This window comes from Peromyscus maniculatus, chromosome 4, assembly GCF_049852395.1.
Source record: "Peromyscus maniculatus bairdii isolate BWxNUB_F1_BW_parent chromosome 4, HU_Pman_BW_mat_3.1, whole genome shotgun sequence".
Taxonomy (NCBI): domain Eukaryota; kingdom Metazoa; phylum Chordata; class Mammalia; order Rodentia; family Cricetidae; genus Peromyscus; species Peromyscus maniculatus.
In genome coordinates this window covers 126,199,498-126,211,039 of record NC_134855.1, presented here as the reverse complement: position 1 = coordinate 126,211,039, position 11,542 = coordinate 126,199,498, and the positions used below count along the sequence as shown (strand labels likewise).

At 44.2% G+C, this 11,542-nt stretch overlaps 1 protein-coding gene across 2 annotated transcripts in view; it reads left to right on the top strand.

Annotated features, from left to right (window-relative positions):
• The window catches only part of LOC143273016 (uncharacterized), a 72,633-nt gene extending 61,402 nt beyond the window's left edge, over nucleotides 1-11,231 (top strand). For both annotated transcript variants that reach the window (XR_013050828.1, XR_013050824.1), the window contains one exon: nucleotides 4,106-11,231. The gene's annotated coding sequence lies outside the window, so the exon portion shown is untranslated. The remainder of the gene's footprint in view (nucleotides 1-4,105) is intronic.
• Nucleotides 11,232-11,542: the final 311 nt, after the last annotated feature.

Below are 11,542 nucleotides of genomic sequence, written 5' to 3'. Positions count from 1 at the left end.
AGAAACTGAATATGAGCCAGCCGGTGGTAGTGCACGCCTTTAATCCCAGCACTTGGGAGGCAGAGCCAGGTGGATCTCTGTGAGTTCAAGGCCAGCCTGATCTACAGAGCTAGTCCAGGACAGGCTCCAAAGCTACAGAGAAACCCTGTCTCGAAAAACAAAACAAAACAAGACAAAACAAACAAACAAACAAACAAAAAAAGAACTGAATATGTTGCTAGTAACATGCTTGTTCGGTTGGCACTGATCTAACAGACCAACCCAGGGCTTGTGTCCATTTACAAGTTTTTCTTTTTAAATTCCTACAGAACAAAGAACTTTGAAAAGTGTCAAGGGATCAATATACATAAATACACTTAATAAAACAAAATAGAAAATCAATACAATAAAAAGATAGACAGTGCCTGGGGAAGACACTTGAGATTATCTTCTGGCCTACACACACACACACACACACACACACACACACACACACACACACACACACACACACACAAGAAATCAGTATGATGATGAAACAAAGCTATCTCTTGGACCCAAAGTTACCATGTATACTATATAATCATTGGAACAAGAAGGAACATTTAATAGTATTGCAAAAGACTTAGAACTGAACAAGACAGGAACTGTGAGCTATTGAATGTCTTGATCTGTTGCCAAAGCAGCCCTTAAAGTTTTAAATAATTTTGAATAAATTAATGGTGGCTAAGATACAATAAGAAGCAAATTACTCTGGGCGGTGGTGGCTCATGCCTTTAATCCCAGCACTCAGGAGACAGAGGCAGGTGGATCTCTGTGAGTTCGAGGCCAACCTGGGCTACAGAGTGAGTTCCAGGAGAGGCACAAAGCTACACAGAGAAACCCTGTCTCAAAAAGCCCCCCCTCCAAAAAAAAAAAAGAAGCAAATTACTAAAGGTTTACTAAACACATTAGGGAAAAAGAAAAAAAGAAAAAAAAAAAGTGAGGCCAGGCATAGGAGACACACCCTTAATTCCAGCACTTGGAAAGCAAAAGCAGGTGGGTCTCTGTGACTTCAAGGCCAGTCTGGTCTACACAGCAAGTTTCAGTACAGTCAGAGATACATAGTGAGAACCTGTCTCAAAAATTAAATAAATATAAATTAAAAAAGAAAAGAGACAAAGGCGAGATTAAATCCCATATATCAATACATTTTTTAAAATCAATTCTGCAGATCAAACTCAGGACCCCGGGCACGGTTTCCAAGCCATCTTCCATCAGGGTGCATCCTTAGGCCTTGGTCTTTCAGATTATCATGCAATATAGCTCAAGCTGTTTTAACTGGTGATTTTCTCTCCTTGGTCTTCTGAGGCTCTGTTGACAGATGTGTGCTACTGCACTGGCTATATCAATACATTTAAAAATAAGTGGTGTGAACACTGACACAATTTAGACCAAAATGGGTGGAGGAAGCCAAAGAAAAGAAGTTGACTATGCTGGCTGGGCGGTGGTGGCGCATGCCTTTAATCCCAGCACTAGGGAGGCAAAGGCAGGTGGATCTCTGTGAGTTCAAGGACAGCCTGGTCTACAAAGGAAGTTCCAGGACAGCTAGGGCTGTTACACAGAGAAACCCTGTCTCAAAAAAAAAAAAAAAAAAAAAAAAGAAACAAAGAAAGAAAAAGAGAGAGGAAGGGAGGGAGGGAGGGAGGGAGGGAGGGAGGGAGGGAGATAGAGAGAGAGATGGAGAGAGAGGGGGGAAGGAAGGAAGGAAGGAAGGAAGGAAGGAAGGAAGGAAGGAAGGAAGGAAGAAAAGAAGCTGACAGAAAATACAGGAATCCTTCTACCCCAGCAAGACATCAAAAGATCCATCTCAAATCCAACCTAAGTAGAAAGCGCATTTGCATCCAGGAACTTTGTGTTTTCCTTTGGGAGTCAGCACACCCAGAGAGTTAAGAGGAAAGTAATAAAATCAGAGCATGGAGCGTGTGGTAGTTTCCTTGAAATGGTGTAGAAAATGTTGGGTATATTTCTCATTCTCTGCTTTTCTCCTTTATCTATTCCAGAGTTCAGTGTCTCACCCACTTCTGGTTTCTTCTGTTTGTCAACTCAACAAAAGGGTCTTTAGAAAAGAAAAGGCCTTGAGTTTCTGGGGAAACATGCTCAGAGCTTAGCTGCCCAGGAAGGACTACTGAGTGAACTCTATGAGACAAACACCCAATGCCACACAGAGATGAGTAGAGTGAGGCTGGGTCCAGCAGGATGAATCATTTTCTTAGTTCTAAAGGTGTGTGTGTGTGTGTGTGTGTGTGTGTGTGTGTGTGTGTGTGTGTGTGTGTGGTGTATGCATATGTGTAAATGGTCTTGTTAAGACAGAGGAGGATGTCTAAGGTAAATACAGTAAGATGGGTTGCTAGCTGGGCATCACCTATAAAAGTTGACACAAACACCTGCCCTGTCCAAATTGTCTATACTGCCTAAGTCATCCCTGTTCTTTTCTAACACACCCAGACCACGGCTGTACCTCCCAGTTTGCTTTGGGTTTGCAGTCACAACTCAGTAGACACTGCATTCCCTACCTATCTCCCTTGTCTGCAAACACCAGGGAGGAGCAGGCTGGAGCCCTAGGTGGCAGGGACTGGGCCTCAGCAGCTGACTGACCAGGTAAGTTCCATTGGCTGTGGGGCGGCTGAGATCTATTTTCTTCTGTACATAAAGATAAGAGGCTGAGGGCCCCTTCCGAAAGCAAACACCCTTAATTTGAGCCACTGCCTCCCCATGATTCACCGGATGGAATTTACGATGGGGCTTTACCCTTTCCTGCAAGAGCAGCAAATGAATCAATCCTAATAGGAAATATCAATCCATGCCATATGCGATTTGAAGACCACAGGGCAAGGTTCCCAAAGAAGGCCACTGCCCTTTAATAGTGCTTTGCCTGCGTGAGTGAATGAAGACCAGTTCTGATGGGTTGAAAAGTCTCTTCAGCTGGGAGCAAAACAAGTCTGTGTGTGTGTGTCAATGTCGACACTGCCCCTCTCAGCATCACGAATCCAGACAAGACTTCACGAATGCTTTCCTGGGCAGCTGGGGTGCATTCAAAGCTGAGAAACTACCCTAATCTTTGCAAAACCAACAAAGATAAGCGACAGCTTTAGCCGGCTGAACTGAGCTGACGCTCTGCTGCACAATGCCCTTGTGACCATTATCCCAGCTCCGACCGCCGCATGGCACTGCTCGAGCATGCTGGCAATATTTAACAAGCCATCTGTCTTGTACCTGTTCCCACTGCAGAAGAGCCTTTGTGCGAACACTGTCCCCTTCCAGCATGCCTGCTATCCACTCAACAGCAAGTGAAACCCTGGGCCCATTGTATCAGATTCATAACTGCCCTGAGTGTGGGGTGTCCTGTGGTGTAGCTTCCGTCATAGGATATCTTTGAAAGGGGGACCACCGGGACTGATATCTACCAGTCTGTCCTTACTGTTACCACATGTCAAAGCCAAGGTCTTGCTCACCTTCTTTGGGAGGAATTTTGTTCAAACCTTGTAACTGTTCTTTCTTGGTTAGCTAATTTTAAATTGGATTGTGCTCTGTCTTTTTTCAGATGTGTAAAACATTTCTTGCCAAAATCCCTAATTCACGTGTTGTCAGGAGTTTGTAGATTAGGTTAGCTAAGTATTTGGCTGAACCTTGAACGTAATGTTTCTATAAATCTAAGACAATTGAATACCGGCATTTCCATGCTTCCACATATATGAACTCATGAAATTGTCCACTGTTAGAGTTTTGAAAAGATCACTAACAGTTAAAAATTTGTTTAAAAGTGTCTTGTTAAGAAATTGGGTCTGGAGAGATGGCTCAGTGGTCAACAACCTTTACTTCTTTTACAAAGGACTCAGATACTATCATCAGTTACCAGTACTGGTGGCTCACAATCCCCTGTAACTACAGCTCCAAGCATCCAACTCCTTCTGGCCTCGATAGGCACCTGTGCTTACCTGCCCACACTCACACACAGAAACACACACTTACACATAATCACAGAAAATTAATCTTCAAAACAATAAAACAACATTCTCATAAATCTATTTCTCTTTTTATTCTGTCCTGTCTGCTCTGCTTTGATGATGGCCCTTGCATACCCCAGCTTCCATTTTGAGATGGGGTGAGACTGTGGCTTCGCAATGTTATCTGCAGGCATCAACTCGACCATCAGAGCCATCCTTGAAGTGGACCTTCAATCCCTGACCTCAGATACCAGACGAGGACTAACAACACAGTTGCTGCCTGCTGTGGCCTCCCAGGGACTGACTCCTAGGACAAGACTTTCTTATCTATCAAGGAAACTAGGTTTGACCATAGGCAAACATCAAGTAGACTCAATGACGTGGGAGTAGTTGAAAACATTTCAGCTCAGTGCTTGCAGGTCATTCCCAAAGATGTATCTACTGCCATTCCTCCAGCCAGTAGCCTAGCATGATGGCCTGTCTTCACTTGACCTACCCCATGGTCACGTTCTAAACACAGTTCTGCTTAAGAGCAGACAGAATGAATGGAAAGCATGCATTAATAGATACCCAGGTGTCTTTCTAGTGATTTGGAAAATAATCACCTTTTAGAGAAGAGCAGCCTGACAAGCTTAACTCAAATTGTGTATGAAGGAAAGAATTTAAACAAAGCAAGAGATGGGGAAACCTCTTCAGATTCCCCAATTCAGAGTCTCCAGGCAAAAGGAAGTTGTTACTATGGAAATATACTAGCAGACTGAGGGTAACTATCAGGAATGCCAGGGAAGTGAAAATCCTCCATGTTTCCTACTATTTTTTTCTTTTTTCTTTTTTCTTTTTTAAAATTTTTTGAGACAGGGTTTCTCTGTGTAACAATTCTGGCTGTCCTGGAACTTGCTTTGTAGACCAGGCTGGCCTCGAACTCATAGAGATTCACCTGCCTCTGCCTCCAAAATTCTGGGATTAAAGGCATAGGCCACCACTGCCCGGCTTTTCCTACCATTCCTTAATGCTAATTTTAGTATGAAGTATATGTTTTTTAAGGCAATGGAATGTTACATGCATATTGTGTCTATTCATTGTGTGTGTGTGTGTGTGTGTGTGTGTGTGTGTGTGTGTGTGTTTGTCTGTCTGTTTGTGCTTTTCATGATTACATCCATCTATTGGTGATTGGATTGTTTCCACCATTCGGCTACAGTGGGCAGTGCCCAGCAGTAGACTTGCAGTGACAATGGCAATCCTTTGTTAGACGCTTTGAAGAATTGTCCAACAGCTCTCTCCATAGCCATGGTACCATTTGCTTTCTGTCTAGCAGGGTCCATGCATTCTAATTTTTCTACATTCTCGCTAACACTTACTTTCAAAACCACTCCAGGCTACTGTAGAGGAAGTGAAGTGGTACCATGTTGTGGTTTTGATTTGAGTCATCATCGTCTGCACAAAGCCTTTGCAAGGAACTTTAAACCCAGGACACGTTGTGGCCTCTGGCATTGTCAGGGATGACCTGATAGCTCTTGGGCAGGCCCTCATGGTATCTCTTAAAAACCTCCATACGGCCGAGAGTGCTGGTGCCCAAGAGGGCCATTGCTGCTACCACTGTCCCTTCCCCTCCTCTTCTTCCTTTTTATCTTCTTTTCTTTTTCTTCCATTTTCTTCTCTTTTTCCTCTTCCTCCTCCCATTTCTGCCCACCCTCTTCTTTTTGAGACAGAGTATCATCATAGGCAGCCTGGACTGGCCTCAAGCTTACCACCCTCCTCCTGACTCAGCCTCTCAAATGTTAGGATTACAGGCCTGTGCCACTACACCTGATTTCATAATAATTTAGATAGGGTTATAAATTCTAACACAGCCTTCAAAATTAACACCAAAATCATTTATTGTCTATGAGAAAATGAAAATTCTCACATGACATAGAGAAAACAGTGCAGCCAATAGCACAGACTTTAAAATAATAGAGTACCACCAGGCCTGGCCTGGATTTATTTCTAAGGACCTTACTGCCATTGGTGAGGACAGGCTAGGGTGACTGATGAGCACCCTACATAGAAGGGAACAGATGGAAGGATCTCCAGGCAGCGACTCAGGAACTGGATCCCTGACAACAGGAATAGTTGGGCTATCCCTATAGTCACAAGGAAGATGACACTTCAGGGCAGAAGACTTCCATGGTGGGCTGCAGTCTTGAAGCCTAAACCAGACTAGAGTGCTGTGGATACCACTCTATATAAATAAAACACTGATGGCCAGTGACCAGACAGGAAGTATAGGCGGGACAAGGAGAGAGGAGAATTGGGGAAACAGGAAGAAGGGGGGAGAGACACTGCAGCCACTGCCAAGACAAGCAGCATGTGAAGACGCCGGTAAGCCACCAGCCACGTGGCAAGGTATAGATTTATAGAAATGGGTTAATTTAAGATAAAAGAACAGTTAGCAAGAAGCCTGCCACGGCCGTACAGTTTATAAGTAATATAAGCGTCTGAGTGATTATTTTATACGTGGATTGTGGGATTGCGGGGCTTGTTGGAACCTGGAGAGAAGCCCTCCAGCAACACTAGAGCATTGAAGTATCTTCTAAAAACACCAGCAAAGGATGCATCTGAGGTCCAGAGCTAGCAGGAAGGTGTGCTCTTGAATGCGATGCAGGATGTAGATGGGAAATGGGTCAGACAGGGAGCTACAGACAAGCCCACCCCCCACCCCCTCACCCCCATGAAACAGACCTGAGAATCATCCCTGCTTCTGAGCACAGAGCCCTTTGTCCTGTGTTGGGTTTCTCTATGGGTTCTAGTTAGAGCCACCTGGAGTAATCTCAGTTTCCAGGAGCCCCTGTGTGTGTTACCCAAGCATTATCAGTATCTAGACATTGCCTAGATAATTCAAATGGTTTGCTGAATGATGGGGAAAGAAGAATCTGAGGTTGAAAATAATAGGTTTATGAAGAAGAATGTACTAGATCATTGCTTAAAAGAGAAACCTAGATGTACACGGAAATTTGGAGGAATTGAAGGTAGTGATGGGAGAAGATACCACTTGTTGCCTTATGGCCTTCTGGCAGCTACAGATGCGGCAGCCTGTGCTTTCTGTGGGGATCTATTGCCTAGGAAGGATGACGGCTGACAGCCAGGCTGGGTCATACTGCCAAGGACAGGGAGGTGATATGTCTTGTGTCCTCTGCATTGTGGCAGACCCAGCAAAGGCTGCACTCAATAAATGTTTGTAGGGCGAGTGAATGGAAGCAGGAAGGCATGAATTCATGAAAAGCAGCCCACGACACGGTCCCTGCCCTCTAGGAACGTACAAAGGGGCAGCTGAATAGACATTACAATGACAATAATCGGATGGCAGTAATAGTTCCCGCATGGGTGGGTCTGTGTGTCTATGCACGCAGCCCTGCAGCCCGGGAAACCAAGGAAGGGCTTTTGAAAACTCTGTTTGGTAGCTATGGCCTCTCTTATCTTTATTAATGTCCTGCAAAGCACTGTCACCCTGGCCCCTTCTTGACAGAGCAGGTAAACAGGAACATTGCAAAAGCTTCCAGTTGCCAGAGATACCCAAGTTCACCTGGCAGTCACTGAAAGGTGAGCAGAGCTGAGGACCTGGCCTTTTGGATGGGGAATCAGTCTGTTGACTTTGCTTGGTTGACAAAGTTCCCCAAGATCTCTTGCCTCCAGATAGATGAAGTTGATCAAGTCAGAGCTCATTGTCAATCAACGCTTACTGTTCATAAAAGTTTAAGAGGGGACAGAACACCCACAGGCCATAGGGGAACTGGGGATTCCCTCTTTGGTCTTCAATCATCTATCCAGCCTGACCTTCAGTAACCCATGCAACTTTGCTGGATTGCAAAAGCAAGCAGCAGGCCGTCTTCTGTTTCTGTAACCTAATAGTTATCTGTATTCAGCAAAAATGCATGACTTCAAAAACATCCAGGCTGAGGGACACTTGTCTGTGATGGCTGGTTCTCAAAGATTATGGGAGAGCTGGGAAATTCACATTTCCAGTGAGTCATCTTGTGGATGTGGCCCAACATCTAAAGGTGAACTCTCCCATGCCTTACATGCTGCACTCAGTATACAGGTAACTTCACACATTTTTGTCACAACTGCAGTTTGAGATTTGAGACTTGTTACACGAGATCAGGTGTACAGCTTCCTGGTTGGGACATTGGGATAACATTGTAAAAACTCAGATTTTTGGAACATTGAAGGTGAAGAATGTTCTGTCCATGCTTTTAAATCTGTAAGTGTTTCTGGTATTTTAATTGCTTTGTTACACTACAGGTCCCTCAAGCATAGTCTAGCCCAAAGGCTAGGGAACACCCGCCCCCCCCCACCCCCGTGCCCCGTTTCCCCCCCCCACCTGCCCGCCCCCAGCACACACAGAGTTTCAATCATTCTGACACTGTATAAATTCATCTTATCACCTGGTCACTCTCAGACACCCTTTTCCTTTCCTTTTCCCTCATGGCCCATAACTATTGTATAGATTAAAATGTTTGGGGATGACCTTAGATCACTGGTAGGTGGATGATGAAACAGTGGTACACATATTGACCCCTGACTCCCAGTCAGCACTGATGGCTCTGAGCCCAAGGGGCAGTTGCGACCTGGTGGTGGAGCCCAGCCTCAGCCAGCCTGGTCTCAGTTAGCCTGGCTCCAGACAGACCAGCCCCAGCCAGCAAGTCTTAAGGCCTGGCCAAGAGCTCGTGTCTCATTTGACCTTTACAGTGCTCGGAATGTACAGTAGGCTGTATGTCCTTATACTGGAGAAGCGAAAGGCCACAGGAAGAGATTCACTCATTTTACACTGAGATTTTCCCTCCTGTGGCCTTCCACAGTTTTTTGTTTGTTTGTTTTTGTTCTCTTTTCTAGATGGCTCTGTTTTTAAATGAATTATTATGCACAGACAGCTATATTTAAACCCAAGGAGATATTTGATAAGCTTAGTGACTAGCTAGCATCCATCTCTTAGCCTAAAGTTATAACTCGACTTATCATAAAGTCAAAGAAAACAAAACATGATTTTCAGGTTCACATCTGAGTGCAGCTCATAAAAGAAGCATACTTGGGGGTGTTTATGTTATGAAAAATCTTGTTACATCAACTTCAGCACACAGTTCAAAAGAATCTACAGGCTGCACAATCTGGGTAAAATTTTGATTCATTTGAGGGCTGGAGAGATGGCTCAGCAATTAAGAGTGCACAATATTTCCAGAGGAGGTGAGTTCGATTCCCAGAACTGAAATTAAGGGACTCACAACTACTTGTAACTCCAGTTCGAGAGGGTCTAATGCCTCAAGCCACTAAGGGCATGCACTCACATGGCATACACTCACATAGACACATACACATGATTAAAAACAAATCTTAAAGACCAGTCATAGAAGTGAACATCTGTGAAGAACACTGGGTTCAGAAATTCTGCCTGCAATCTTGATGTTCTTCACGGAGTCCAGAAAAGGGCAGTGAAGCTGTGTTCTGAGCTTGGCATCTGAATGTTAACCTGGTGGAGTTCTCTGAGTATCTCAATGTAATAGGCTATGTAGTTTATAATTACAGTCTCAAAATCATTCCAGAATAAATAAAATTATTTATTTAGCTCTCTCCTGTAAAACACAAAGGGCTATAGCCCATTGTATACCATAATGGTAGGACACTTGCTTAATATATATGATATCCTAGTTTTTATCTTTGGCACCCCCTAAAACTAAGCAAATGCCTTATATTCCTTAAAATGCTCTGGCAATGAAAAATCATCTGAAAGCCATTACACCCTTGAGCTGTCTTAGATAGCAAGTATTAGGATGAAATAGAAAACTATTTTATTTGAAAAGGATCGTCTATCTTCACATTAAATTTAAAGTGTGAAGAAGACAATGCTGCCTTTTTAATTTTAACTTGTAACATTAACCAAAATTATGAGTTTATGTGAGGCAGAGTGTGGATTTCTGTACACGAGAGCAGTGATCACGGAGGCCAGAAAAGGGCACTGGATCCATTTCAGCTGATCCATTAAAGGCACTTGTGAGTCACCCCATGAGCGTGCTGGGAATCAAACTCAGGTCTGCTGGAAGTACATGCTCTTGACCTTTAAAATTTCTTTCTTCAGGATCACATAATACTGTGTATCTGGGTGAGCTATTTCTGATGAGATCCCCTAGACTATCAAGTTGGGGCGGAACCAACTCCATCACCCACCTTTTGCTCAGCACTCTGGCTTCTTTGGAGTTATCACACACACACACACAAAAGGAGGTTTCCTTCCTTTTTTCTTTCTTATTTTTCTATTAAATGAAAAAATCATTTCCTTTAGGAACCATATCTGAGAACATTATAAGAAAAGAACTCTAAATTACACCCTCTCTCTTGTGCATAATCCACACAAACAACTGAAAATGAAGATATATTTTATGAGATTTTTCTTTTATTGTTTTCATACAATATATTTTGGTTATAATTCCCCCTCCCCCTACTCCTCCAAGTTCCTCCCTACTTCCTCTCCCATCTGGATCTACAGCCTTTTAAAAATTGTATTTCATTATTCCTTAGTTGCAGGTTCTTTTTCTAGTGAAAGACAGAGAGGAAACTTCCAGTCACTTAAGGATGCCCCAGCAGGATGCCTAGTCCTAGGGCAACATTGCAGCACTTTATTTCAGTTCTTTTTGACGAAGCACTCCTGTGAGTGGAATGGAGAGAGGGATAGCTAGAGATATGCTGGAGCTAGAAAGACTGATCCTGGCCTCCATTTGGGCTGACTGGGCCCTGTGTGCTGAGGGCAGAGACCACGCGTGAGCTCTGCTGCTGGTGTGACTCCAGTCTCCATCTGTTCCGCTGAGCCTTGCAACTCAAGGATGGGTGGGAGCCAGTGATACCTGAAGCTCCAGCCATTGTCTCCGCACTGGAGGTGAAATGGGAGAACTCTGGATTCCCAAGCTATGACACAGGCACAGTGTCACCACTTGGGGGGGGGGGTTGTTTTCAGGCTCTTTCTTTAACCATGGTTACTGTAGCATTTACAAATGGTAGCTCTACTGGAAATAGAAAGATAATTCCTGGAGACGCCCCAGGAAAAAAATCACAAGTATACCCCACATCAAGTGTCACCTCAGCAGATGGACTGAGTTCCCTCATGAGTGGAGGACAGAAAGTTTCTCGAATAGGAAAGAGGAGTCTCACTTGCCCCTCCCCCACCCCATAGCAAAGGAAAAGAATGATTTCTTTGTTCTGGGGCAAACTTAAAAAAAAAAAAACAAAAAAAAAAAACAACACCTTGCTGGGCCTGCCCCCTATAAAAAACCTTATCTTCACTGATGGTAGGAGACATTTTATTTCCTTCCTGTTTGCTGATCCTTGCTCCTCAAGGCCCCTCAGTCAAGGCCCTTCCCAGTGTACCAGGTAACATCACCATCATCAGGAGCGTTGGAGCCCATCTGTCACTGACACACTGTCTTTATAGCCACAACAGGTTGTCATGCTGGCTACCAGACTGGGCATGGCTTCTAGAAAGTAGACAGACCCACCTCTTGTCACATCAGCCTGCTTCCTCACATCCCAGGAGTGTGGACGACTCGGTTTTG